Consider the following 27,156-nt stretch of genomic DNA (forward strand, 5'->3'; position numbering starts at 1 on the left):
CCTCTGAATTCACAAGAGAAAATATGTCAGAAGTCAGGATATTTTACAGATGAAGGAGAATGTTGAAGCAGATGCTATAGCCACAATGTTCAGAGCATCTGATGTAAAACTTTCGCCAAAGAAAAGGTGGTTGCTGCTGTTGCTAAACGGATCAAGGCTCAGCAGGTAAGAACACTTCTTTGTTCCAAAAGTACATTTAGATATCGGCAGTTATTGTTAATAATTAAAAATCTGAAATTATTACTTCATCAATAATATAAATATTCAGAAATATTTATTATTAAAATAATATAAATTACGCATTATAAATTATGCATATCTCAACAACTGTTCATTTCAGCGGCAATAATTTATTTTTTGAAATATTTTATTATGTTTCCTTTCCATAAATGTAATTGGATTTATTATAACATTTGATGTCACAGGCACTTCAATGTCTTAGCCACATCAAAAAAGCATTGTTTGTACATTGAAAGTTCGCCTGGAGTGATGGGATGCTGTCCTCTGACCACATTTTGATGTTTTCATGTGTCATTCCATGCACCTCACAGCAGGTTTGTATATTGCCATATTATAGACACTGTTATAGGCACCAAGTTATGTTATTGGTAGTGATCTGCATGCACCACATACAGATCCATAACAGAGATCGGTGACAATGTATTTTAGAGTTGTGGTGTGTGACATACTGTTCTTATGCTCTTAAAGTTTTGTACAGCTGCTTAAATCTCCATGGATAAATTAGGGAGCCTCGGAGGAATTCAAATTCAATCTGTGAATTATTCTGTCCCATTGGCTCATGGGTATATGTAGGCCACTGTACAGAACAGATGCTGGAATTCGCAGAGTGAATAAAATAGAGACATTGTCAGCAGTTCAATGTCTGGTGTGCAAATTCTCTCTCTAATCACCACAGTATTGCAGTAGCTTTTGTTGACATATAATCATACACCACTACTGCTGTTTTACCCCGGTGATAGATGACTGGTCCAGCTATTTACTTACACTGGTCCAGCCAAAAAGGGCTTCCAACCCCCAGTCCTTTCACCAAGCCAAGTATTTGTGAAGACAAGCAGGCAGGCCTCTTTGACTTCGGGTTTACAGTTGACTTAAGCTTCTAATTTTGTTTCTAATGGACTGAGCATTAGACAACAGGATAGTAAGAAAAGGGTTAAGTCAGCAGTGATACTTAAGCTTAAAATTCTTAAGCCCCGGGTATAGTCCTCTCTTTCTCCTCCTTTCTGTGACCTAATCCTTTGGTTGTCCTGCACAGTTCAGCCAGAATATCTGCGAGTAGATTCGGGTTCTGTTTTGTCGCCTTGAGTTCTGTCATTTTGGGTTTATTTTGTATTATAGAGCTAAGTCAGCCCTGTGAACAATGTTAGTTGTTTAGCTAATTAATTTCCTTGGGGCTTTGTTGTGTTTAGCCACATTCCGTTTAGATATTGTGGCTATTTTCAGTCGTAACAGCCTCTGTCAGTGATCCCTGTTCATGTGCCCGTCCATGTTGCAATGCATCAGTGTAATTGCTCAGCTGTTTTCACTCCACCAATCACTCTTCTCAGTATTATACTTCTCAGCCCAGTCATTTATTGTCAGATTTGTCTGTTGTGCTGCTTGTGTCATGCTGACTTTCCCCTTCTTTGCTTGCCTTCAGTTTGTTTTTAAGTTTGCTGTAAGCTTGGGACTATCTTTGGTTTTATCACCAAAATCACATCAGTTCGATCTTAACTGCCTCCGGCCTGCATCTAGCTCCTTCACCTCCACAAGCCATCACACCCAGTGTTACTCCATGAGGAACAAGTTTGATAAATAATATTCTACAGCTAAATTTGGTAGACGTTTCTTCAAAATGTTTGCTTATTTTTGAGTATTAAAAACAAAATAATAATAAATGTTATAAATAACTTTATTGTAACATTAATAATTAATATATTATCTTAGCAATATTAGGAATCATTGTTGCTTTTTATAGGGCTACATGGTGGCGCAGTTGGTAGCATTGATGCCTTGCAGCAAGAAGGTCCTGAGTTCGACTTCCGGCCTGGGGTCTTTCTCCATGGAGTTTGCATGTTCTCCCCGTGCATGCATGGGTTCTCTCCTCCCCCCACAGTCCAAAAACATGACTGTTAGGTAAATTGATCTCTCTAAATTGCCCTTAGGTGTGAATGAGTGTGTGCATGGTTGCAATGGATTGGCGACCTGTCCAGGGTGTATCCTGCCTCTTGCCCGTAAACTGCTGGAGATAGGCACAAGCTCCCCCGTGACCCACTATGGAAGAAGCGGTATAGAAGATGAATGAAAGGTTTTGAGAATCTTACATTTGACCCATGCCTTACAATGAACAGTCTTAATTCAGAGCTTGTAGTTAGCATTGCTGGGGAGGTTTATATGTCCATTAGGTAGTAGTATTGGCTCAACTAAACGGCTGCTAGTCTTATCAAACAAACCACACATTTCATGCAAATCTATTCCTAATCATTTGCCTGTTTCTTACCACAGCATTAGGAACAAACTCATATACCTCTGATGAAAATAGAAAACTGTGTAAAAGTTTTTTTTTCTCCTCGAGTCCCAGGAAACACAGCAAACAGTAAAACAAAAGCAATGATACTCACTGTGCAGTGAATTGTTAGTATTTGCTGCACCTATTTTCCAGGTAGCTGACCACCAGCTACAGCAGCCAGAGCTATTTACACGCATCTTGATAAGTTGTGATAGAGTAGCCCTTATATTTCCTCCTGTAAACAAATTGCACAGTGGTCCTTAATCATGATCCTGGGGCTGGTTTTCTTTACTACCATCTGCTTAATAGCATTCACTTGCTGTCTTTGGTGTGGATCAGTCGTTTATTAAACTGAAACAAACTAATCTTTCATTCCAGAATAGTTGGCCAGAAACACACTGACCTCAGGTGGCCCATTGCAAGCTGAATGTAGGCCAGGTGTAAATACAAAATGAGAACTTGGCATTTATCTCCTCGTATTTGATTGTGTGGAACAGATATTGTTTATGAACCAATAAAAGGCTGCCACAATTTTGAGTATGCACTAAAAAGAAATTCATGGAAAAAAACTGATTTCCAACAGAGCATCATTACATACTAAAATTTAAAGAGCAAAGCTGTCCTAATTTGAGAGACTAGTTTAATGAGGGCTTATGCTCAAATCAAGTTAAATGCAACATATCAGTGCATGTGCTATGATAAATATCCTGTATATTTGGACTGCACTGTGAGGCAAATTGTGGGGTCTTTTAAAAAGACATTGAAGACTTTTGGAAAAAAAATTAACTGTGTAACTTTCAATTTGTTTATTTATTTTAAACCCAGTTATGACAAAAAAGTTAGTTTGAACACTTTAAGAACTCTTATTTTTACTCTGGTTTCTGTTTGTGAATGTTCTGTGTCAGCTTTGCCTGGACATAAGTCAAGCATCTATAATTATTTGCATCTGTGTGTGGTTATTGGATGCTCTTTCCAGTTCAAAAAAAGTTCAAAAAAAGGATGTAAAGACATGTACCTGCAAATACAAAAACTAAAGGAAATCCCTAATATTATTTACATTTGTAAAAAGGCTCTATGCTCATCCCCATTGGCAATGACAATTTCAAACCCAGCTGGACCGCAATTTAATTTAAATTAAAGGCCACATATCATCTTTTGTACAGTCAACTAAGTAAGCAAAAAGTATTAAACAACTAAATTACCAATTTTCCATTGTTTTTTTTTAAACTGGTCAGTTCTTCTAAAATGCTATTTACTCACACAAAAATAGTATTTTGGGCCATGCCCTTTAAAACAGAAAGGCACTACTATATATGGTGGCTGACATAGCATATATTACCACACCTTTTTCAAGCCTGTCACCGTCTATTGCTGTAAAGAGAAAATTCATGATTTTCTTGCTAAAAAAAGTTTTTTTTAACAGCAAAATACTAAGTTGATGTTTGGCTGCTCATTCGCAACACATAAAAGGGGTATAGCAAGCATTTTTGCTACTAAGATCATCAATGCCTGAAACATGGATGAGCTCCATAGAAGGTAACAGGTGGAGATTTGTGATTTCTTCTCCCCTGTCAAAAATGGTACACTTTTCATCCAGGATTAATTAACAACTGAAATCTTGGGGTTCAAAGAAGGACCAACCAATACCTGAAGCAAGAGGACACATCACAGTTTATGCCAGTTAACACAAGTCGGGAGTCAACAGCCAGACCACTGAGGCGACTGTAAAATTTGTTTGTCTACCAGGTAAGAAAATGCATTCTGTAACTGGGATTTTTACTTTGTATGTAGGTGTTACAGCCTAGACAAGGTCAGAAGTAGATAACAATATTGATTTTGATGTGTTATGATTTTTGGAGCAATGACAGTTTAATACAAAATAGTACACTTTTTACACTTAGGTCCCAAAACGGTACCGCTTATAAAAGTTTAATAAAAATTTTATATATTTTTTTTTTTTCACTTTCAGTGCATCAAATGTTTTCTGCAACGTCAGAACTATCCAATATTTTTTAAATCTTTTACATGTCTTTATGCCCTTTTTCATCCAAAAAAAAAAAACAATCTGATTTTTTTGAAGGCAAAAAAAACACAAAATATGTCATATTTTCCAAAAGGAAATGCTAAAGTGGATTATTTTTGGCTGTGTTACAGCCTTGACTAGGTCAAAAATTGATAACAATATTGATTTTGATGCATTATTATTTTTGTAGCAATGATAGTTTATAATAAAAATTTTCATTTTTATGTTTAGGTCCTAAAACCTTACATCTTATAAAATTGTAATAAAAATTGAAGATTAAAAAAAAACTTCAGCACAGAATCTTTTTAATACCTTCAGACCAAACCACAGATTTTAAGCTGTTTGTTTTTCTTCATTTTTTCAAATGTTTGCTATGCATTCATGACACAAACTTCAAATAACACACACATATACACACATAACAGATAAATACTTTTCTAAGCTTCATATCATTCCCAACACACCAAGACTATTTTTGTTGTGTTCAATATTTTTTGTTGCCGTGGATTTTGAAAGGTAATAGAGCCATGTCCCCATTGAAACTATAAATAAAGCGATGGTGGTCATTTAAGGGGGGTCATCACACCTAAAACTAGTTTTCCCTCTATTTCGAAGGTAGAAGCTTAGATAATTTTGGTGCTCATGGAAGAAGGTATTATAAAATGCCAGGATTATAGTGCCTCAAAAATATGTGGTTATAGTGGGAGTCAATGGGACCACATTGGTCCAGAAGGTAAAGAGTGTGGGGAAAGGCATAGCTCTTGTTCTACATACCATGCAATAAAAAGGATAAAGTTTTAAAAATCAAAAGCAAACCCTGGCCAAGTTTCATAGAACTGACCTTTAGGCTGACTGAGATATTGAGAGTCATCATCCCTATATGTTTATTCTTGATAACTAGCTGTAGCAATATCAAATTTTTCTTCAAATCTCAGCCAAACGAAGGAAAGAACATTTGCCTGGAGATTCAGTCTGAGAATTTAAGTTTCCCTTCCATCCACCACAATTAGGTGTGTTTTTAGGCCCAGACTGCATTTTGTTGTGGCAAAACTATTTCGACATAGTTTAAGCCACATGACAGGCAGTGTCCTCAAAAATATCTACATTACAGTAGTGCAGTCACAACCTTACGAGGCTGATCATGTGCAAAAAGTGATACCCGCATAGCAACTGCATTGCTCTCTAATAATAGTCTGTTTACATATTTGAAAGAAATGGGTGTGCTAGCTTATGCCAGTGAACATCAGAGTAAAAATACTGGTCAGAACTGGAACAGAAATTCAAACATCTATTTAAACAACATTTCTCCTGACTTCCTATTCACTGGATAAACTGCCATATAAATCTTCAATCAATGAACTCAGATTTGAGCTGAAACTTTGATATGAATAGTTTTTTTTCTTCAGTGGACATGGTGTTAGCATTGCTGCCTTTGGTGTCCCAAACAAACTGTCATTAATGTTTGGCAATTTTCAGCTGCTTCATTAGCTGCCCTGTGCTCACCTTTGTTTATTTACGCTTTTTGATTTCGAACATGAAACTAACTATTGTGAGCAACAAGCCTGAACATTACTGAAAAGAAATAGTTGATATATTCTATAACTTGGAAAACATGATTTATGAAAAAACTACAGGCTACAGAAAAACACATACTTCTGTAAATAGGCAAGTCTACATAATTGCCTCAAACTCAAATCTTATTTATTTATTTTCTTTTCAACATGTTGTCTTTTAAAAACATATTTTTAGAAAATAAATGTAAAAGCAAAGTCATTGCAGCAGTAACCACAAGACCCCTTTTTTGACTGCCAACTCAGTGGGTTATGTGTATTTGAATTCAATGCAAAGTGAATGCAATTTGGAATTAAGGATTGTGAAAGGCTTGACAGACTTCTAAATTAAAGAGGGCCAGCCATTTTCTCCTTTTGTCTCTCGAGAATAACTTTTTTCATTAATGGACTTCACATTAAGGGGCCAAAAAAACTGTGCTACTTTTCAGTCTGACTTTTTCTTGTCCTTTTTGACAAGAAAAAAATATTTTACACAAACACAGACAAGTGTTATTTTTGCTTCCAAGCACCCAGTTTATGGAACTCAAAAACCTATTTCCACTGGGCATCTGTCTCCTCTTCCTATGAGATTTAGAAGTCTTTGCAGAGATTTCAGTATTTGGGCAGCACTAGCTTGCAGAATACAAAAATATCTTCCAAGACTGGCACTTTCTTCCTTAATTCCCACTACATTTCAGCCCTTCCCATTTCCTGAATGAGAAAATGAGCGCTTTTCAGAGAAGAGCCAACCAAATAAACCCCTCTTTGGGCCTGGAGCCACTAATCTGTAATTTAATTTCACGAAGGCATCTGGGGCGTGAGGACACAGACCAAGGTCAAGGATGACTGTACAGAAAGATCTGTATGTTTGGGCACAACCTGGGGTTTGATCAACACCCTTACACAGCTTAAAAAGAGGACACCCTGTGTGTGTGTGTGTGTGTGTGTGTGTGTGTGTGTGTGTGTGTGTGTGTGTTCTTGTACTTGTTGCTGAGTGAGAACCATTTTTTGTATTTTTATCGCAAAGTGAGGACATTTTGACAAAGTGAGGACATTTTCCTGGTCCTCACTTTTTCAAATTCCGTTCTTGGGACACGGGTTAGGTTTAGGACTATGGTATGAATTGAGTTATTGTTAGGTTTAGGGTTAGGTATTAACTGGTTAGGGTTAGTGTAAGGGTCAGGGTTAGGCACTAAAAATCAAGGAAAATGAATGGAAGTCAATGGAAGTAACCGAAAAGTCCTCATAAAGATAGTAAAACACGGATGTGTGTGTGTGTGTGTGTGTGTGTGTGTACACGCATGTGTGAGGAGGCTCGGAGTTATTTCAGTAATGGTTACTGAATTCAGACTTGATGCAAGGTAGCTATTCAGAATATAACACCAACAAACATTTACAGAGAAAATCCATTATTCAAAACGAATAAAATGTTTGCAATGACTTAGCATCTGCAAACAGAGAGAGATTATCCACAAAATAGGACTGCTAACTGGGAACAATTCAGCATGTCAGAATTGATCTGCATGTAAATGAAATATTTGTATTACTTTGACCATAATTCACGCTTTACTCATTATGTAGTGTATTTGACAGATAAATCATCTAATAGAATGTGGAAGGGTGAATTTGAACAGCATGGCTAATCCTGTGGTAGAAGGGAAGAAACGACTGTAATAAACTCGACCTTGTTCTGAATGCATGAAGGTAGAGGCCCCCCTGCCAGTACAAAACCAATAATTACCAATGAGCAGACAGTTTCACCATGTCTCTTTAATGTAAATAGGCACTGGGTTTTCTCAAACAAATGGCTTTGTTATTCCTACATAGGCATATGGCAGTTGGACTTGCTTAAGTAATTTAAAAAGATGCAATAAAACAAAGTGTACACCCCCGCAGCATGGAAGAGATAAAACATTCAACATCAGCTGTAGAAACTAGCTGAGATTGTCTTTCTTCATTAAAAACAATTTCTTACATGTAAAGCTGTCAGGTCAGGGAGAGGGATCAAAGTATTTCACACGCGCCATATGCAGTTTGTTGGAGCTTCGCTGGCATTCACTTTCAATTGCCTCGACTTACTGAATATAGGAGAGCGGCGCACACTGACAGGTACAAGTTACTCCTGCGACAGACGCTAATTAGCAAGTCCTGGAGTAATAGGAGAGCCAGGCTCTCTCTCAGGCAACTGAAGTAGGGTCATCTCTTTAAGTGTCTCACTTCCTATTAGACAGCACATCTCTGGCACACGCCCCATCACAACGCATGCAGAGTGATGTCAGTGACAGACAAAGGATCCTGTCACATCCTGTAGTTTTCAAAGGCGCCCACCGCTCTACGTACCGCAGACAACACAACTCACTCAACTGCATTTACTCACTGTCGCGCATCTCCGTCAAGAGAATGAAAGGAAGGCAATAGAAACTAATGGCACATGATGTGTTTATGTGTTTGGATGGAAACTCGAGGGAAAGTCTTCGAAAGGAGATGATGGACTCATCTTCTGCTCAGCAAGGTTTTGACATTCTGCAGGGGATACAGGAAAGAGTCTCCAGGTTGATGGATCGGTGGACTGGGATTACCCGCCAGACTCATCTCCTCCTTCCCCACCCTGACTGTCTGGCCTCTACTCCTGTAAGAGACACAAAAACACAACACAGATAAGTTTGGGTTCTTGATCATTGGTGAGAATATAGAGAAACACAACTAAATAAATTAATCTAACCTATAACCTAAAAAATAAAGAAAGCTTGATTTCTAATATTGGCATAGTTATTATTAATAAGTGGTTGAAACTGCAGCCATAAGATTATAACCACTCACTTCACCTGTCAAAGGTAAGGGTCGTCTAAAGTAAATAAGTTGAGCGAAGCCAGCTCTATTTATAACGAACTTAAAAAACAGCAGACACTGACCAAAGTGTCTGCCAAAGTGATCAAGAATTATTAAAATAAATAAACAAAATATTAAAATTAAAACAAATACAATGATTAAAAGTAGAAGTAAAAACAAAGTAAATGTAGCAACAAGAACATACGACGGAAAAATAAAAATAAAATAAAAATCAACAACTTATACCGTCTAAGACACCAAAGGGAAGAGGGGGGTCTGAAGAGCAAACGTGATGTTCTAATGGAAAACCTTGAATCTTGCCATCCATAGGTATATTACTTTGTGACTTTGATATATACCATCTACCTCATTGAGACAGTATACACTAATGACTATGATCTATTTTAACAGGGTATTGAACCCTGCTCCAGGTAAAAATGGTTCAGGAATAGTTTGTGGTGCATGGCAATAAGCTTAGGGTGTTGACTCGGCCTTCAGTTTCCCCAGATCTCATTCCAGTTCAGCATCTGTGCAGGACAGTAGAGGAACCACATCACAACTTACAGGAGTTAAAAGATCTGCTGGTAACAGCACACCTTCAGGAGTCTAGTGAAGTCCATGTCTCAAAATGTTAGTGCATAAAATAATTGTAGAAGTAAGTTCTTTACAGATTTTGCATCATGAAAAAACAGTTACATTAGTTCCTCCCAACACTCCAGCAACCGACACATCTCTTTAAATCAAGACATCCTCTCTGTGTCTCTCTGAACCCTTCCTCCCTCGTAGCCCCTGTGGAACACCCCACTGAGTGCACAGCGAAATAAATTTTCCTCCTTGCATCATTAAACAGTTTGAATTAACACGGGTGGAATTTAATTGTGTCACACATGACGTTCCCCGATTTAAGGCTTTTAAAGGCAACATAGCTTTGCTAGCTATAGGCTTGGAAGTTTAGTATTATTCTAAATGTTTACGGTATAACTGGCCATCAGGGAAAAACTTAATATCTTGCTCAGATATTGGATATATGTATTCTGAGAGGAACTAATGATCTTTGACTTAGGACAGAGGAAACTCTGATTGTGTTCTATTCATATTTCAGCTGTCTGCATTGTCCTAATTTTTCTGTTTTGCACGCAGTGTAACAAAAATAACTCAACAAGAAAATCCATTGTTACGTTTTAAGAACTCACGTTATAATCCATTCTAGTTATATTTCGGTCAGGAAGCTGTTTGTAGCACATACCTGACAGTAATTATCATCCTTTTATTATATTTTACACATGAGAGCCAGTGCAATGTGGTTTAATCCTAAATGAAATCCCTAAAGGCACCGCTAACTGCTTGAAAATGTCAAAACAAAAAATGTATGCAGTTGGAGAGTCTGCCGTTCCAAATGATAGAAATCTCAGCAAATTACAAAACATGCCACAAAAATATCTGCTTTGTGGAGAGTCTTAAAATGCGCCAAGGCTTCCATTTGCTCCCTGTCAGAAACCAATCCGACCTGCCATCTTATCCATCAACCAAATGAACACAATGCAATTCTCACGCGTGCATTTTTCATCACATTCCAATCCCTCCATATCCCTCAAGAGATCACTAAGAAAGAGTGTTTCCAAGTGGATTGGTCAAGTAAAAGGGTCAGAGGTGAAATAAGGAAATGAAAAAAAAACTGTACTTTCATAAAGATGCAGAGCTATTTGGAGTCTTCTGAAATAACACCTCTGGGCTAAAGGAATCCAAAAATACAATCCATCTCAATGCTTCAACAATCAGCTTCTCTCGGTCAGGGATTCCAAAGCAGTCACGGCAGAAACAACTAAACCTCCAAATCAACAGCTGAAAGACAAGCTGATAGGCAGATCCATTTACTGCAAATAAACCGGATCGCAAACTAATTCACTTGGGCTATAGGAGGCCATTCACATGAATATTACTATAGTGCAATGGGTTCAATCGAACAAAGAGTTAGAATTCCACAATCTGTCCTCATTTACATCGAAATAAAAATAAAATGCTTTTTTCACCCAAACTCAGCTTAAAACAAAACGTACTTGTGAAACACCATAGCTGTAGTTTTTGACTTTGACAGAAACAATACAATCAGACCAACCTTCAAAGCTTAACACCAGGCATCTCTATGAAAGTAAATGACTGGGAATAACCTTGAAGACGAAGTCAGCATAATGAGGAAGCAGCTAAACTTTAGAGATACTTAAAGAGGATTTCCTAGTGATGAAAAACACATCATGGCAGTTTCACTTCACACAATGGATAATTACAAAGTATAATGTATACTGCTTACAGAGGATATACAAGCTCTGCCTTTAAGGATACATTTTACATTTAAGCAGATATCTTACAAGCCTGCAATGAAAATAAGATCCCAAGGGTCCTACAGGACACAAATAGAGGGGTGTGGAATATATTTAAACAGTGGGTAGTCTTATTAGTGTGGGAAAAAGGACAATAGGCTTTTGTTACTAGGCTTAACCACGCACGGTAATGCATCCCTCCAAGTAAGCAGTAATGCATCACAGCCCTATTGACGTTAAACTAGCTAGGTAGTCGCTTACACACACATATATATACATATATATATATATATATATATATATACATATTATATATACACATTATATATATATACAGGTCCTTCTCAAAATATTAGCATATTGTGATAAAGTTCATTATTTTCCATAATGTCATGATGAAAATTTAACATTCATATATTTTAGATTCAATGCACACTGACTGAAATATTTCAGGTCTTTTATTGTCTTAATACGGATGATTTTGGCATACAGCTCATGAAAACCCAAAATTCCTATCTCACAAAATTAGCATATCCTTAAAAGGGTCTCTAAACGAGCTATGAACCTAATCATCTGAATCAACGAGTTAACTCTAAACACCTGCAAAAGATTCCTGAGGCCTTTAAAACTCCCAGCCTGGTTCATCACTCAAAACCTCAATCATGGGTAAGACTGCCGACCTGACTGCTGTCCAGAAGGCCACTATTGACACCCTCAAGCAAGAGGGTAAGACACAGAAAGAAATTTCTGAACGAATAGGCTGTTCCCAGAGTGCTGTATCAAGGCACCTCAGTGGGAAGTGTGTGGGAAGGAAAAAGTGTGGCAGAAAACGCTGCACAACGAGAAGAGGTGACCTGACCCTGAGGAAGATTGTGGAGAAGGGCCGATTCCAGACCTTGGGGGACCTGCGGAAGCAGTGGACTGAGTCTGGAGTAGAAACATCCAGAGCCACCGTGCACAGGCGTGTGCAGGAAATGGGCTACAGGTGCCGCATTCCCCAGGTCAAGCCACTTTTGAACCAGAAACAGCAGCAGAAGCGCCTGACCTGGGCTACAGAGAAGCAGCACTGGACTGTTGCTCAGTGGTCCAAAGTACTTTTTTCGGATGAAAGCAAATTCTGCATGTCATTCGGAAATCAAGTTGCCAGAGTCTGGAGGAAGACTGGGGAGAAGGAAATGCCAAAATGCCAGAAGTCCAGTGTCAAGTACCCACAGTCAGTGATGGTCTGGGGTGCCGTGTCAGCTGCTGGTGTTGGTCCACTGTGTTTTATCAAGGGCAGAGTCAATGCAGCTAGCTATCAGGAGATTTCATGCTTCCATCTGCTGAAAAGCTTTATGGAGATGAAGATTTCTTTTTTCAGCACGACCTGGCACCTGCTCACAGTGCCAAAACCACTGGTAAATGGTTTACTGACCATGGTATCACTGTGCTCAATTGGCCTGCCAACTCTCCTGACCCGAACCCCATAGAGAATCTGTGGGATATTGTGAAGAGAACGTTGAGAGACTCAAGACCCAACACTCTGGATGAGCTAATGTCCGCTATCGAAGCATCCAGGGCCTCCATAAGACCTCAGCAGTGCCACAGGCTGATTGCCTCCATGCCACGCCGCATTGAAGCAGTCATTTCTGCAAAAGGATTCCCGACCAAGTATTGAGTGCATAACTGTACATGATTCTTTGAAGGTTGACGTTTTTTGTATTAAAAACACTTTTCTTTTATTGGTCGGATGAAATATGCTAATTTTGTGAGATAGGAATTTTGGGTTTTCATGAGCTGTATGCCAAAATCATCCGTATTAAGACAATAAAAGACCTGAAATATTTCAGTTAGTGTGCAATGAATCTAAAATATATAAATGTTAAATTTTCATCATGACATTATGGAAGAAAATGAACTTTATCACAATATGCTAATATTTTGAGAAGGACCTGTATATATACACATTATATATATATATATATATATATATATATCTGCATGGAGTTTGCATGTTCTCCCCGTGCATGTGTGGGTTCTCACCGGGTACTCCGGCTTCCTCCCACAGTCCAAAGACATGCCTGTTAGGTTAATTGCTCACTCTAAATTGCCCTTAGGTGTATGAATGAGTGTGTGCATGGTTGTTTGTGTGTTGCCCTGCGATGGACTGGCGACCTGTCCGGGGTGTACCCTGCCTCTCGCCCATAGACTGCTGGAGATAGGCACCAGCTCCCCCGCGACCCACTATGGAATAAGCGGTAGAAAATGACTGACTGACTATATATATATAGTATATTATATATATATAATATATATATTATATATATTATATATATTATATATATATATTATATATATATAATATATATATATAATATATATATATAATGGCTATATATTATATATATATAATATATATAATATATAGCCAAGGTAGACACCTGAAATGGTTTTCACTTCACAGGTGTGCCCTGTCAGGTTTAATAAGGGGGATTTCAAGCTGATAGTCCTACTGAATAGACTGTTAGAATTTGTATTATGGCAAGAAAAAAGCAGCAAAGTAAAGAGTCCAAGTTTGAGATCTTTGGTTCCAACCACCGTGTCTTTGTGCGGCGCAGAAGAGGTGAACGGATGGACTCTACATGCCTGGTTCCCACCGTGAAGCATGGAGGAGGGGGTGTGATGGTATGGGGGTGGTTTGCAGGTGACACTGTTGGGGATTTATTCAAAATTGAAGGCATACTGAACCAGCATGGCTACCACAGCATCTTTCAGCGGCATGCTATTCCATCCGGTTTGCATTTAGCTGGACCATTATTTATTTTTCAACAGGACAATGACCCCAAACACACCTCCAGGCTGTGTAAGGGCTATTTGATCAAGAAGGAGAGTGATGGGCTGCTGCGTCAGATGACCTGGCCTCCACAGTCACCGGACCTGAACCCAATCGAGATGGTTTGGGGTGAGCTGGACCGCAGAGTGAAGTCAAAAGGGCCAACAAGTGCTAAGCATCTCTGGGAACTCCTTCAAGACTGTTGGAAAACCATTTCAGGTGACTACCTCTTGAAGTTCATCAACAGAATGCCAAGAGTGTGTGGAGCAGTAATCAAAGCAAAAGGTGGCTACTTTGAAGAACCTAGAATATAAGACATATTTTCAGTTGTTTCACACTTTTTTGTTCAGTATATAATTCCACATGTGTTAATTCATAGTTTTGATGCCTTCAGTGTGAAGCTATAATATTCATAGTCATGAAAATAAAGAAACTCTTTGAATGAGAAGGTGTGTCCAAACTTTTGGTCTGTACTGTATATATATACTTTATATATATCTCCAAATGTGTTAACAAAGTAGTTATAAAGTAGAGAGGCTTTACTGACAAGACATCTTTGTTTATCAGAGATACAGCAAACAAGCAAACTTTACTTGAGAAACAGAAATATATGGGTATAAGCCTTGAAATTAAAACACTGAAGGTTAACCTTGAAAAGTAATTTTAAATATAGATAGTTGGGCAAAATATAATTTATTTTTTAATGCAAGCACACTCAAACGTGAAATCTCCTGATATCAGAGTTTTTTCATGATGTATTTCCTTTCCTTACCATTGTACAGTGTATCCGGCATTCTCCAAGAGCTGTTCATGATGGAGAACATAAATCCATGACACCTGAAGTATAATATCCTACCAAATATTGAGGTAAAGCAATCCTTTGATATTGTGATATTGCACCCACTGATATTGCAATGATGATGTGATCTGATGTATTTTGCAGCTGTACTAATTATCCTGTTCTTTAAGTACCGAAACACTGATTACCGCAGTGGTCCTGAGGCCACACCCCCTACATGCGCTGCACATTTGTCCATCACATGCACAGATGATTTCTAGATGTATAACTAATGTATGTTTTGATGTATTGTTTAATTAATTTACCTCACAGATAACATATCGATGTCTGCCCATGACAAAACACAATGTTTATATTTATTTTTGGATACATTTTGGTTTCTACCCCCAATTTCCACTCAATCCCCATAACTTCCTATAAATTCCCATAATTCAAAGAAATTTCATGGAAAGTTTCCAATTTTGGAACATTTCCAAATCCCCCATCTTAATATCTTCTGGAAAGGCTCCAGAAATCTATTGCTAAATACATCTGTCTTGAGTAACAGTGGCTGTGAACTCTAAATGCACTGTAGAGGCAGCAAAGCCCCAAAGGAACTGCACTCACTCACATTTCAAGGTGGTCTGCACTCAAGATTGTTACTAATTTGTATCATGACAGTGCTTTCCAAAAGACTTGGCACATGAAGTGCTGCTACTGCTGCAACTCTTTTTCCGCAGTTAAAAACATAAATGCACAATAGTGAGATCCCAACAAGAGGAAGCACAGTCTGATGCCAGGTCCACTTGTGGTTGCTACCTAATGCCAGGTGGGATTAGGGCTAAACAAAAAGTTTACAAAATAATGTTTCGTATCCTCTAAATGTCTTGACCTGAGAGATACATCATCCTTTAGTTGATCACCTACTAAATGACAAGTGCTCCAAAATACTGCTACTGAGTCTTAAACTGTGTTGTGTTTGTGATTTTTTTACAGATTCAATGAAGGAATCTGGAACAAAATACTAATTACAATTTGTGACAGGCTTGCAGTAATGTAATTGGTTAATTTTTAACTTGTCCCTGATAACTTATGAGTCTCTTATGTCTAAATGTTTAACACATCAGAATTAATTGGCCTACCAAACTAAAACAAATATTCAGATAATGGACTGATGACGAAAAAATATACAACCAAAGCCCAAAGAAAAAAGTATATTTTGAAATATATTTTCAAGATATATTCTGAAAACAAATTTTGAAAGCCTGAAAAACTGCAGAGAAACTGAAAAGATAATGGCTTGAAAACATTAATTTGTGCATAATTGTGCTAAATTAACTTTTCAATAATATTCAAATTTACTGAATATGACTGTACATCTGGCCTTTACAGAAGAGTGCAAGAAGAAAGCAACTGTTGAAAGAAACAGATAGAAAACTATGATTAGTTGTCTTTAAAGTTTGCCATGTAGCAAACACGTAAAAAAAGGCGTACTTGTCAATTGAGACCAAGATTGTTTTTGGTTTATATGCAAAACACTGTGTAAAAAAACACTTATAACACATTATCCCCATGCTGAATACAAATACATGCCGTACTTAGATTTTTATTTACAACATACATTTTCTTCGATTTCGTTGGACTTGCCACAGCTACAATACAGGATGTTCTGTTCTGTTTGTAAAAAAATGTTGGATGCATGATTTTTCTTCCACATGTATTCATTACTTTGTGTTTTTCATACAATTCAAATAAATGACATTCAAGTTTGTTGCTGTAATGTGACAAAATGTGGCAAAGTCCAATGGTTACAAATACTTCTGCAAGAATATTACAGGCATCTTTGTTTACTGGAGCCTGTAATGTTACAGCTTCTCATGTTTTGCATCTTGGTTTAATATTTTACAGGAACACGAGAGAGTGTGGCAGACAGTTACAAGAAACAGAAAACAGCATTCAAATATGTAGACTGCAAGAGCAGGTCTCTGCAGGAGTGAAAAAAAGAAGGAAGAGTCCTGAGTAGTGATAATTCACATGGGTCTCAACACATAACAATGATCACTGTGAATGATGGAGTAATGCAGCAGCTCTTGCTGCAGGCCTTTCCACTTTATCCCAATAACAATAAGCCAGAGAGAGGTGTCTGACAGTTCATTCTGTTGCCATAGTGTTATTTGAAAGCAGCAGCATGCATCATGCACAAAAAAAAAAATCATGCTCCTTTATCAAGTTTATTTTTTCCTACATGGTATGGCCAGCCTCCCTCTAAAACACTCAGCAGCCCCCCGCTATTAATTAGGAGGTACCCCCACCCCCACCCCGTGCCTGGTGGGATGTGGAAGTGCATTAATCTTGATTTTTCACTTCAGACTAGAGGATCATTTCAAGAGACTCCTGTGGTAAACCCCAAAGGCGAGGTGACTCAGTACCTGAAGGTAGATAGAGGGATGAGAAAAGAAAGTCTCTGTTTGTTCTGCACACATATTGGGATGCTATCCCCCTCTTCAGGCAAGTCAATCATTTACCTTATAGGCCTTAGTTTGTCAGCATGTTAATCTGAATGAATATTTAGAGTCACACAGGACGGCACACCAGACGTCTCCCACTTGTGTTGTGATGGATTTGTTCCCAGATGCAGCATGAAGGTGAGTGTCACCTTTTAAGATGAAATGAGCAGCACCAAGTGACTTTGAGCGGTTCAGTCAAAGAGCTAACATTTAGGCTCAGCTCATGGTGCAGTTCAGCCCAACATGGACACAGATTTGCAAGCTTTGTGGCTTTTGAGAGCACTTTTTCTGATTCACAAAAAGTCTGAATACTAAGGTGTTGTTCATTTAAAAATAGTTAATCTGACTATGGTGCTGCCTAATGATGGAATTATTTATAGCCACTGCCTCACCACAATGTTTTATTACCAGACCACAAAACTGGATGGAATAGGTTTAAGTGAATGTGCAGGTCATTTCATCTAATGTGAATAAAATTATTCCTTTTTAACTAATGAACTAGTTGAATACTACAATATTCCCATTGTTAAGTAAAGTTTTAACAATTTTTTTCATTAAAATCTCATGTTAATCTTAAAATATTTAATGACCTCAGGTATATTATGGATTAGAACCATCTTCAATATTGGTATTACTAGACCTAAGTGCAACTTTTGATACTACTGACCACCCTGGTTTCAACATTTAAATTTACTGTATTTTATTAGATAGCAGTATTAGCAAGTATATTACCTGCTTCCTCAGTTCCTCATCCTCATAATGTTTTTGATTTATTTATTAAATCGTTTTGTTTACTTAGTCTGATTATTTTTTTATGCATTTTCTGTGTTAACCCATCTGTTTTAACCTCTACAAATCACTATTTGTTACAGTTGGCTATATGAAAAGCACCCTTTAAAAACATTGATTTGCCGCGTCACAGTTGTGTGAGATATAAAAAATATCACACATTTAGTTCTAATTCACATTCTCACATTAGTGCTATGTATTAGTGCTATGAACAAAATTTCCCTCTCTCAGCACCAGGTTTTTTGATAAACTGCACCATGTTTTTGGTTACGATTCTGCTTACCTCATTAGTTGATCTTCTTCTGCTTAGAGGAAAAAAGCTCTGAGGCAAATAACATGCATGTAAAAATGTGGCCATTTAAGCATTCGTCTGCATGTGTGCAATTTCTCTCTCATGATCATGTTATGATGTTTGCAAACTTCAGAAAGCTAACCATGAAAGTTCTGGGCAATATGTTCTGCGTATTCCCATCACAGCAGGGGGCTGCTCAGTGGTTAGGTTTTTGCCATCTTTAACAACAAATTCTCAAACAAATTCTCTTTGATAGACCATAGTCTGTAAACAATATGCTGATATCAATAAAAACTGCTTCTGATTAAAAGCAGGACTTTGTTAGGTATAAAATCTGGCTACCAGACATTAGTGTTTGATGTGGAAAAAATATATAAAGTGAAAACTGTTTAAACACTCAAGAGAAAACTCTCTTTCATATGTTGACAAAACAGTCAACATGGATTTGACAAGTTTTCCTATATTTTCATAAGTTTTCCTTTTCCATGCAGGCAGATGAACAGAGTAAACAGCTTGAGAGAGCGATATCAGACAATTTAACATTTTTAATAACAATTAATTACAATAATAATATTATCATTGACGTTACAGATCCTTTTATTTTCTGTATGTGTTCCATCCATCCATCTATCCTCTTTTGCTTAACCAAGATCCGGCTGTCTCCCCAGTGAAATTCTCCAGAGCATTCTGTTTTATCCCAAGGTGTTCTCAGGGAAGAAGGGATATACAGTATACAGCACTTCCCGTTTGTTTTGGGTCTGCCCCTGGGGTCTCCCCAATGGGGTGTGGCTAGAAAACTTACAAAGGGAGGTGTCCAGAGGATATTCTGGTCAGATGCCTGAACCATCTCAGCTGACTTCTTTGGAGGAGCAGCTGCTCTACTTCAAACTTTCTTCTGGATGACAATATTAATTTAATATTTAATATTTATGTCCGCTGTGAAACTGGACTTTTAGTCAAAGAGTTCTTAAACATTATTGACTCTTTTTATTTTACACAGTCTGTTTCTGAACCCACTCATGAAAAAGGCCACATGCTTAATTGGGTATTGTTCTATAGGTTGTATGTAAATGTCTTGGAAACTGTGATACACGTTTATCAGATCACCTGAGTGTGGTATTTTCTACTACATCAGGCATCATAAAAAACAGCGTGCCCTCTGTGCGCTGTGTGCATGTTATTAATCCTTTCACCTTATGAAAAGGTTTATATTAAAACTTTCATGTGTTACATGGTTCAGACAACGTCGAGATCTAAATCTAATTAGGAATCTGTGGAAATACTTGAAAATTGACAGTCACATGCATTGTTTTGTTATTAATTCTTCAACCTCAGGGCGTTTATGCACAATTTCTAAAGACTGTGTTCTTTGGAATCTCCAGCTTTGCTCTGAAATTAGTATGGAGATTTTAAACTGTTTCTCATTTCAACCCCAGTTAAATGAAACTATTTGCTCTGTTAGACATCAGTGCAGACAAGTTGAGAGAAAATGTAAAAAGGACAAACTTTAGGTCTCTTCAGAAATATTACGTTTGTCAAAGTACCAAAGGGCTGTAAAGACAGCTAAATTCTTTTTAAAATGCTGTTGTGCAGCCTCTTTTGAAAATTAAGAACCACGACCCAACTGCTCTCTCCAACTATAAAGTTTTGGAAAAATTGGTTTTTAATCAACTACAAAAGTTATTAGAACCCCATGACATTTGTCAGGAGTTTAATTCAGGTTATAGATCACGCCACAGCACAGAGACAGCACTTCCAAGAGTTTTTAACTGTAGACTCAGGGGATTCTGTTTTTTTAGTGCTTTTTGGTCTTATCAGCAGCCTTTTGATACAATAGACCCCAACATTCTTTTATCTTATTCTTTTATAGAACGTGTTGTTGGTATTAAAGGTACAGCTGTGATTTGGTCCAAGCCATACCTCACAGGCAGAAGCTTCTCAGTTCAATTCAGTTGATTTATACAGCGTCAATTCACACTACGTCGTTGAAAACTTTACGAAGTCAATTCAATCGAATCATACAGATTTCAAGTCATTTACATACATTCCAACTGATCCTAATTATCAAACAGTGCAGTCGGATTCAGTTTATTATTCAAATTGGTTAAAGAGTTTCTCTGTCTAAGGAAACCCAGCAGATTGCATCGAGTCAATGACTTGTAGCACTCACTCCTCCAGGATGAGCATGTAGAGACAGTGGACAGTCAATGCAGTCGTTTGCATTGACAAGCGACTGCCCACTAGATTCTCTGTGAATCTTGGGGCTTATTCTTCTTCAGCAGCCCCTCTCCATTTTGTGGTTCCCCAGGGGGTCCATATTGAGACCACTGCTGTTTGCTTTGTACAAGATTCTATCTTTAGGAAGCATAACATACCTTTATATTTTTTGTAGATGAAATTCAGGTCTATATGTGAGTTAAATTAAGCGGCAGCATTGCACTACCACCCTTAAACTGTGTGGTTGAAATAAAAATCTGGATTAGGTTAAATTTTCTTCATCTCAATAAAAGAATGACCCTGGTTCATTTGGTTTGGAAAATGTGGGCTATTGTAACTCTATATGTTGGGCTGGATCAATCATCCCTGCAGCATTTACAGATACTTCAGAACACTTCAGCTTGTCTTTTAACCAGTACAAATAAGCCTGAACAGATTTTAAGACTCCAGTCTAAAAATCCCCTCATTAGCTTTCTGTCTGTCATTGAATTGATCAAAACGTTACTGCTGACTTTTAAAGTTGTAAATGGTCTAGCCCCATCCTAACTATGTGATCTCTTCAACATCCACAAACTTTTGGGAGCATTAAGGTCAGCCAGCCAGTTTCTCCTCAATGTTCCGAGATCAAAGTTAAAATGTAGATGTGATCGAGGCTTAGCTGTGGCGGCCCCAATAGTGTGGAATACCTTACCTCTATATGTCCGCACAGCTCAGAGTATATAGTAATATAAATGTCTTTTAAAATTTCATCTTTTTTCCGTGGCCTTTCATTGATTATGAGACATCAAATGTTCTTAGAAATCTTCTGTGTTTTTATTTATTTCTATTACAATTTTGTTATTATTACTATTTTATAACTGCTGGTGTCACTGTGAAGCACTTTGATCAACTATTGTTGTTTTAAATGTGCTATAATAATAAATTTCACATTGACCTCAACCTATCTAAGGATGAGTCCAATCCCCCTACTGGGAAATCTAATTTCTTCTGCTTGTATCTGGGATTTTGTTCTTTCAGTCATTATCCATATCTTATGACCGTAAGTCCTCACTATCACTAGACCATCAGATCTTGTCCATGAACACAACAAACTAGATCAGAGACAAGGGAACACACCCTCCTACCCCCTTTCCTGAAGACTGGGACTACACTGTGGCCTGCAATACAACTATAAAACAAACTACAGAACATGAAAACAAAGAAAGCTGGAGGACCTGATAACGTCTCCCCATCATGCCTGAAAGCCTGTGCAAATCAACTCGCTCCAATCTTCACCCAGATCTTCAAAAAGTTACTGGTGACATGTGAGGTCCCCTCCTGCCTCAAACGATCCTCCATCATCCCAGTGCCCATGAAACCCACCATCCTAGGATTAAATGACTACAGGCCTGGAGCCCTGACGTCTGTGGTCATGAAATCCTTTGAGCAGCTGGTATTGAAGCACCTGAAAGACATCACAGGCCCCCTGCTGGACCCCCTGCAGTTTGCTTACCGAGCAAACAGGTCGGCAGATGATGCTGTCAACTTAGGTCTACACTTCATCCTGCAATACCTCGACCGTCCAGGGACGTACGCCATGATCCTGTTTGTAGACTTCAGCTCAGCCTTCAACACCATCATACCAGACATCCTCCACCAGAAGCTCACCCAGCTCAACGTCCCAGCCTCCACCTGTCAGTGGATCAACAGCTTCCTGACGGACAGACAGCAGCAGGTGAGACTGGGGAGCATCTTCTCCCGATCCAGATCAATAAGTACTGGTGCCCCCCAGGGGTGTGTTCTGTCCCCACTCCTCTTCTCCCTGTACACAAAGGACTGCACCTCATCGGACTCGTCCGTGAAACTCCTGAAGTTTGCAGATGACACCGCTGTCATTGGTCTGATCCAGGACGGTGATGAATCTGCATACAGACAGCAGGTGGATCGGCTGATACACTGGTGCGGTCAGAACTACCTGGAACTCAACCCACTCAAGACTGTGGAAATGGTGGTGGACTTTCGGAGAACGCCATCTCCATATATCCCCCTCACCATCCTCAACCACACCGTGTCAGCTGTGGACCACTTCACGTTCCTAGGAACCACCATCTCTGAGGACCTGAGATGGTCTTCACACATAGACACTGTTCAGAAGAAGGCCCAGCAGAGACTGTACTTCCTGAGGCAACTCAAGAAGTTCAACCTTCCACAGGAGCTGCTAGTTATCTTCTACACTGCCATCATTCAGTCTGTCCCATCTTCATCCATCTCAGTGTGGTTTGGCTCATCCACAAAATAGGACAGGTCCAGACTGCAACGAATAATCAGGTCTGCAGAAAGAATAATCAGGGCTGACCTTCCCTCTATCCAGGACTTATACAGGTCTAGGGTCAGGAAAAGAGCAGCTAAAATCTCTGTAGACCCCACACACCCTGCACATAAACTGTTCAGAGTTTTACCTTCCGGCCGTCGCTACAGAGCACTGTTTACTAAAACCAGCCGCCACAGAGACAGTTTCTTCCCCCAGGATGTTTCTCTGTTGAACATTTAATAGAGAACTAAACAACCTCATACTGAAGTCGCAATTCCACCTTGTATATGTGTATATTTGTATATATGTATTTAAGGACATAAAGATTTATGCGGAATATATCTTATAATGCAAAAAAAAAAACCCAGAGAGCAAAGTGTACCGGAGTCAAATTCCTTGTTTGTTGTATGTACGAACTTGGCAATAAAGCTGATGCTGATTCTGATAAGTCGTTTTGAATTTGATACATGCAGCCTGAAACAAGCAAAGGAAAATATGCTATGTAAATCTGCTCTATTAGAGGTAATTATTTATCCTACTTGTTAATGGCACCTTCTTTTGGGTTTGCAAGATATAATATTTATAAACTGAAATGCAGTCTCATGTCTGCTTTGCAGAATCTCTGCTCTTTTGTATAATCATGCTTCTCAGCATCAACACAGTGCTTATTTTGTGTCCCCCCTCTCATTTGCAATATGACTAATCTATAGTAGTTAATTGAGCCCACAGGCAGTTGGTTTCAGTGGTGGCTCCTGTGCCTTTCTGGATAAAAACAGGAACTCTCTAGAGAGGTCCGCAAGAACACTTGCTGTGTTTATTAGCTGCCATTGATCAGGGATTCAGTCATTGTGCAACTCCTATCATAGTTCCCATATTACCAGTTTCATCCCTTAAAAATTACTACAAAGGCAAGAAAATTAATCTGGCATAACATGTTTTCTATTTTTTTTTTTACTGGACTATTTGATGTAGATGGATGTTTATCGAGGTTTTCAACAGCACCCAGAAATCCCTACACAACATAACTGTTCATTACAGTTTCCTAAATCCAATATGATTTTCTACATTTAGTTATTAGCTTCATTGAAAGGCCTTCATTGCGTAACCCCACAGGAGATAAACTCTTCAATGAGTTTGTGTTGTGGGAAAAAGCTGATATACAGGTCCTTCTCAAAAAATTAGCATATTGTGATTAAGTTCATTATTTTCTATAATGTAATGATGAAAATTTAACATTCATATATTTTAGATTCATTGCACACTAACTGAAATATTTCAGGTCCTTTATTGTCTTAATACGGATGATTTTGGCATACAGCTCATGAAAACCCAAAATTCCCATCTCACAAAATTAGCATATTTCATCCGACCAATAAAATAAATGTGTTTTTAATACAAAAAACGTCAACCTTCAAATAATCATGTACAGTTATGCCCTCAATACTTGGTCGGGAATCCTTTTGCAGAAATGACTGCTTCAATGCGGCGTGGCATGGAGGCAATCAGCCTGTGGCACTGCTGAGGTCTTATGGAGGCCCAGGATGCTTCGATAGCGGCCTTTAGCTCATCCAGAGTGTTGGGTCTTGAGTCTCTCAACGTTCTCTTCACAATATCCCACAGATTCTCTATGGGGTTCAGGTCAGGAGAGTTGGCAGGCCAATTGAGCACAGTGATACCATGGTCAGTAAACCATTTACCAGTGGTTTTGGCACTGTGAGCAGGTGCCAGGTCGTGCTGAAAAATGAAATCTTCATCCCCATAAAGCTTTTCAGCAGATGGAAGCATGAAGTGCTCCAAAATCTCCTGATAGCTAGCTGCATTGACCCTGCCCTTGATAAAACACAGTGGACCAACACCAGCAGCTGACACGGCACCCCAGACCATCACTGACTGTGGGTACTTGACACTGGACTTCTGGCATTTTGGCATTTCCTTCTCCCCAGTCTTCCTCCAGACTCTGGCACCTTGATTTCCGAATGACATGCAGAATTTGCTTTCATCCGAAAAAAGTACTTTGGACCACTGAGCAACAGTCCAGTGCTGCTTCTCTGTAGCCCAGGTCTGGGGAATGTGGCACCTGTAGCCCATTTCCTGCACACGCCTGTGCACGGTGGCTCTGGATGTTTCTACTCCAGACTCAGTCCACTGCTTCCGCAGGTCCCCCAAGGTCTGGAATCGGCCCTTCTCCACAATCTTCCTCAGGGTCCGGTCACCTCTTCTCGTTGTGCAGCGTTTTCTGCCACACTTTTTCCTTCCCACAGACTTCCCACTGAGGTGCCTTGATACAGCACTCTGGGAACAGCCTATTCGTTCAGAAATGTCTTTCTGTGTCTTACCCTCTTGCTTGAGGGTGTCAATAGTGGCCTTCTGGACAGCAGTCAGGTCGGCAGTCTTACCCATGATTGGGGTTTTGAGTGATGAACCAGGCTGGGAGTTTTAAAGGCCTCAGGAATCTTTTGCAGGTGTTTAGAGTTAACTCGTTGATTCAGATGATTAGGTTCATAGCTCATTTAGAGACCCTTTTAATGATATGCTAATTTTGTGAGAAAGAAATTTTGGGTTTTCATGAGCTGTATGCCACAATCATCCGTATTAAGACAATAAAAGACCTGAAATATTTCAGTTAGTGTGCAATGAATCTAAAATATATGAATGTTAAATTTTCATCATGACATTATGGAAAATAATGAACTTTATCACAATATGCTAATTGTTTGAGAAGGACCTGTATGAGACAAGAGCTTGAATTATGATTTGATCAGACATACTGGTATGGTGTGTAAAACTCCTACACTGGTACTTTATAACCTCTCCATTAAAATGGTTCAAGAGCATTTTACCTATTTAAGAATCATTAGAACAAGAAAACACAAATATCTTAAAAACTTCACTATGGAGCTGGAGCTGGATTCAGTCCTGAGCATTTGCATCGCTTTCATTAGAGGCTGTTCTCTTTATCTGCATGATTGACAAACCTGTAGCTAATCCAGTGATCAGACACTCCCCTAAAGTGTGGGGAGGAAAAATTTAAATCTTAGCAATTTTTTACCTTAGCGACAGTGGGCTCAGGTAGGTTGCCAGTTCGAACACCGCTCTATCCGTCTTAGTCGTTGTGTCCTTGGGCGAGACACTTTAACTGCCTTACCTGTTTATAGTGGTCAGAGGACCCGGTGGCGCTGATTGTATGGCAGCACTGCTTCTATCAGTCTGCCACAGGGCAGCTGTAGCTACAATGTAGCTCACCACTGTCAGTGTGGGAATGTTTGTATGAATGGGTGGAGACTGATTGTTCAGTAAAGAGCTTTGGGACCTCGGACTAGATAAAACCGCTATACAAATGTACGCCATTTACCATTCATAACTGCACTTATTCCAAACCTCTTCCTCATATGATACTTTTCAGGTTTGGCATTGAGCAAGTATTAACCACTCTATAGATATAAAAAAGGACTAGTCTTTTTCTTTCATCCCATGTTTCCAACATTCTAGACACTGTGGCCACCAACCTTTATGAGTTTCTTAGGTTACAACCATCAAACACAGGTCTGACCTCCCTTTCTTGCAATAAATTACAAGTAGCAAAGAGAAAATGAGGTCTGCATAAGGAGAAAGACGTAAGCCAATCAGTTTTAGATAATACTTAGGATTCAGTCTTTACCTTAACAAATCAAACATGACTTTGCGCCTGCTGCTTTTTATTAATATTTAAGGTAGCTCACAGAGGCAATTTGTCCAGATCCAACTTGTCTAGGACCCACCTGGGTTTGGATTTTCACTGTGGCACTATGGCATTGATGAGGCCACCTTAAACCATATGCCTATCAACAAGTCATGCTTTAGCAAATTTCTGGAAGGAGAAGCTTCAAACTCTGTATAAGGTTACTGCCTTGAAACTGCCCCTTAACTTGCTCTCTTTGGTAAAGTGTGTGAGTGACATAAACAAATTACCAATAATTAATCTCCAAACAGCTCATTCAAGTCTTGAGCGTCTTTCATATTGTGGTTCCTCAATAAACAAATGACCACAAACACCCCATTATGGATCACTTTATCTTTTCAGATCAAACAAGTCGATGGTCAGATAAGGGGTGTCACTTGCAAAACACTGCATTCACTTGAGAAGAATGTGTAAGACAGAATTGTTGTGCACCATCTAAAATATCTACTTGTACTCAATCATATTCTGGATTGTGCAGCTGCCGTCTTTGGTTTATTTCTTACCAGTATGTCACACTTGCTGCACAA

The 27,156-nt window shown here is 38.7% G+C and overlaps 1 protein-coding gene across 2 annotated transcripts in view; it reads right to left on the reverse strand.

Moving 5' to 3' along the window:
• Window positions 1-7,829: 7,829 nt before the first annotated feature.
• cd276 (CD276 molecule) overlaps window positions 7,830-27,156 on the reverse strand; it is a 134,945-nt gene continuing 115,618 nt past the window's right edge. For both annotated transcript variants that reach the window (XM_047363947.1, XM_047363946.1), the window contains exon 8: window positions 7,830-8,708. The gene's annotated coding sequence lies outside the window, so the exon portion shown is untranslated. The remainder of the gene's footprint in view (window positions 8,709-27,156) is intronic.

This window comes from Girardinichthys multiradiatus, chromosome 4 (assembly GCF_021462225.1).
Source record: "Girardinichthys multiradiatus isolate DD_20200921_A chromosome 4, DD_fGirMul_XY1, whole genome shotgun sequence".
NCBI classification, from domain to species: Eukaryota; Metazoa; Chordata; class Actinopteri; order Cyprinodontiformes; family Goodeidae; genus Girardinichthys; species Girardinichthys multiradiatus.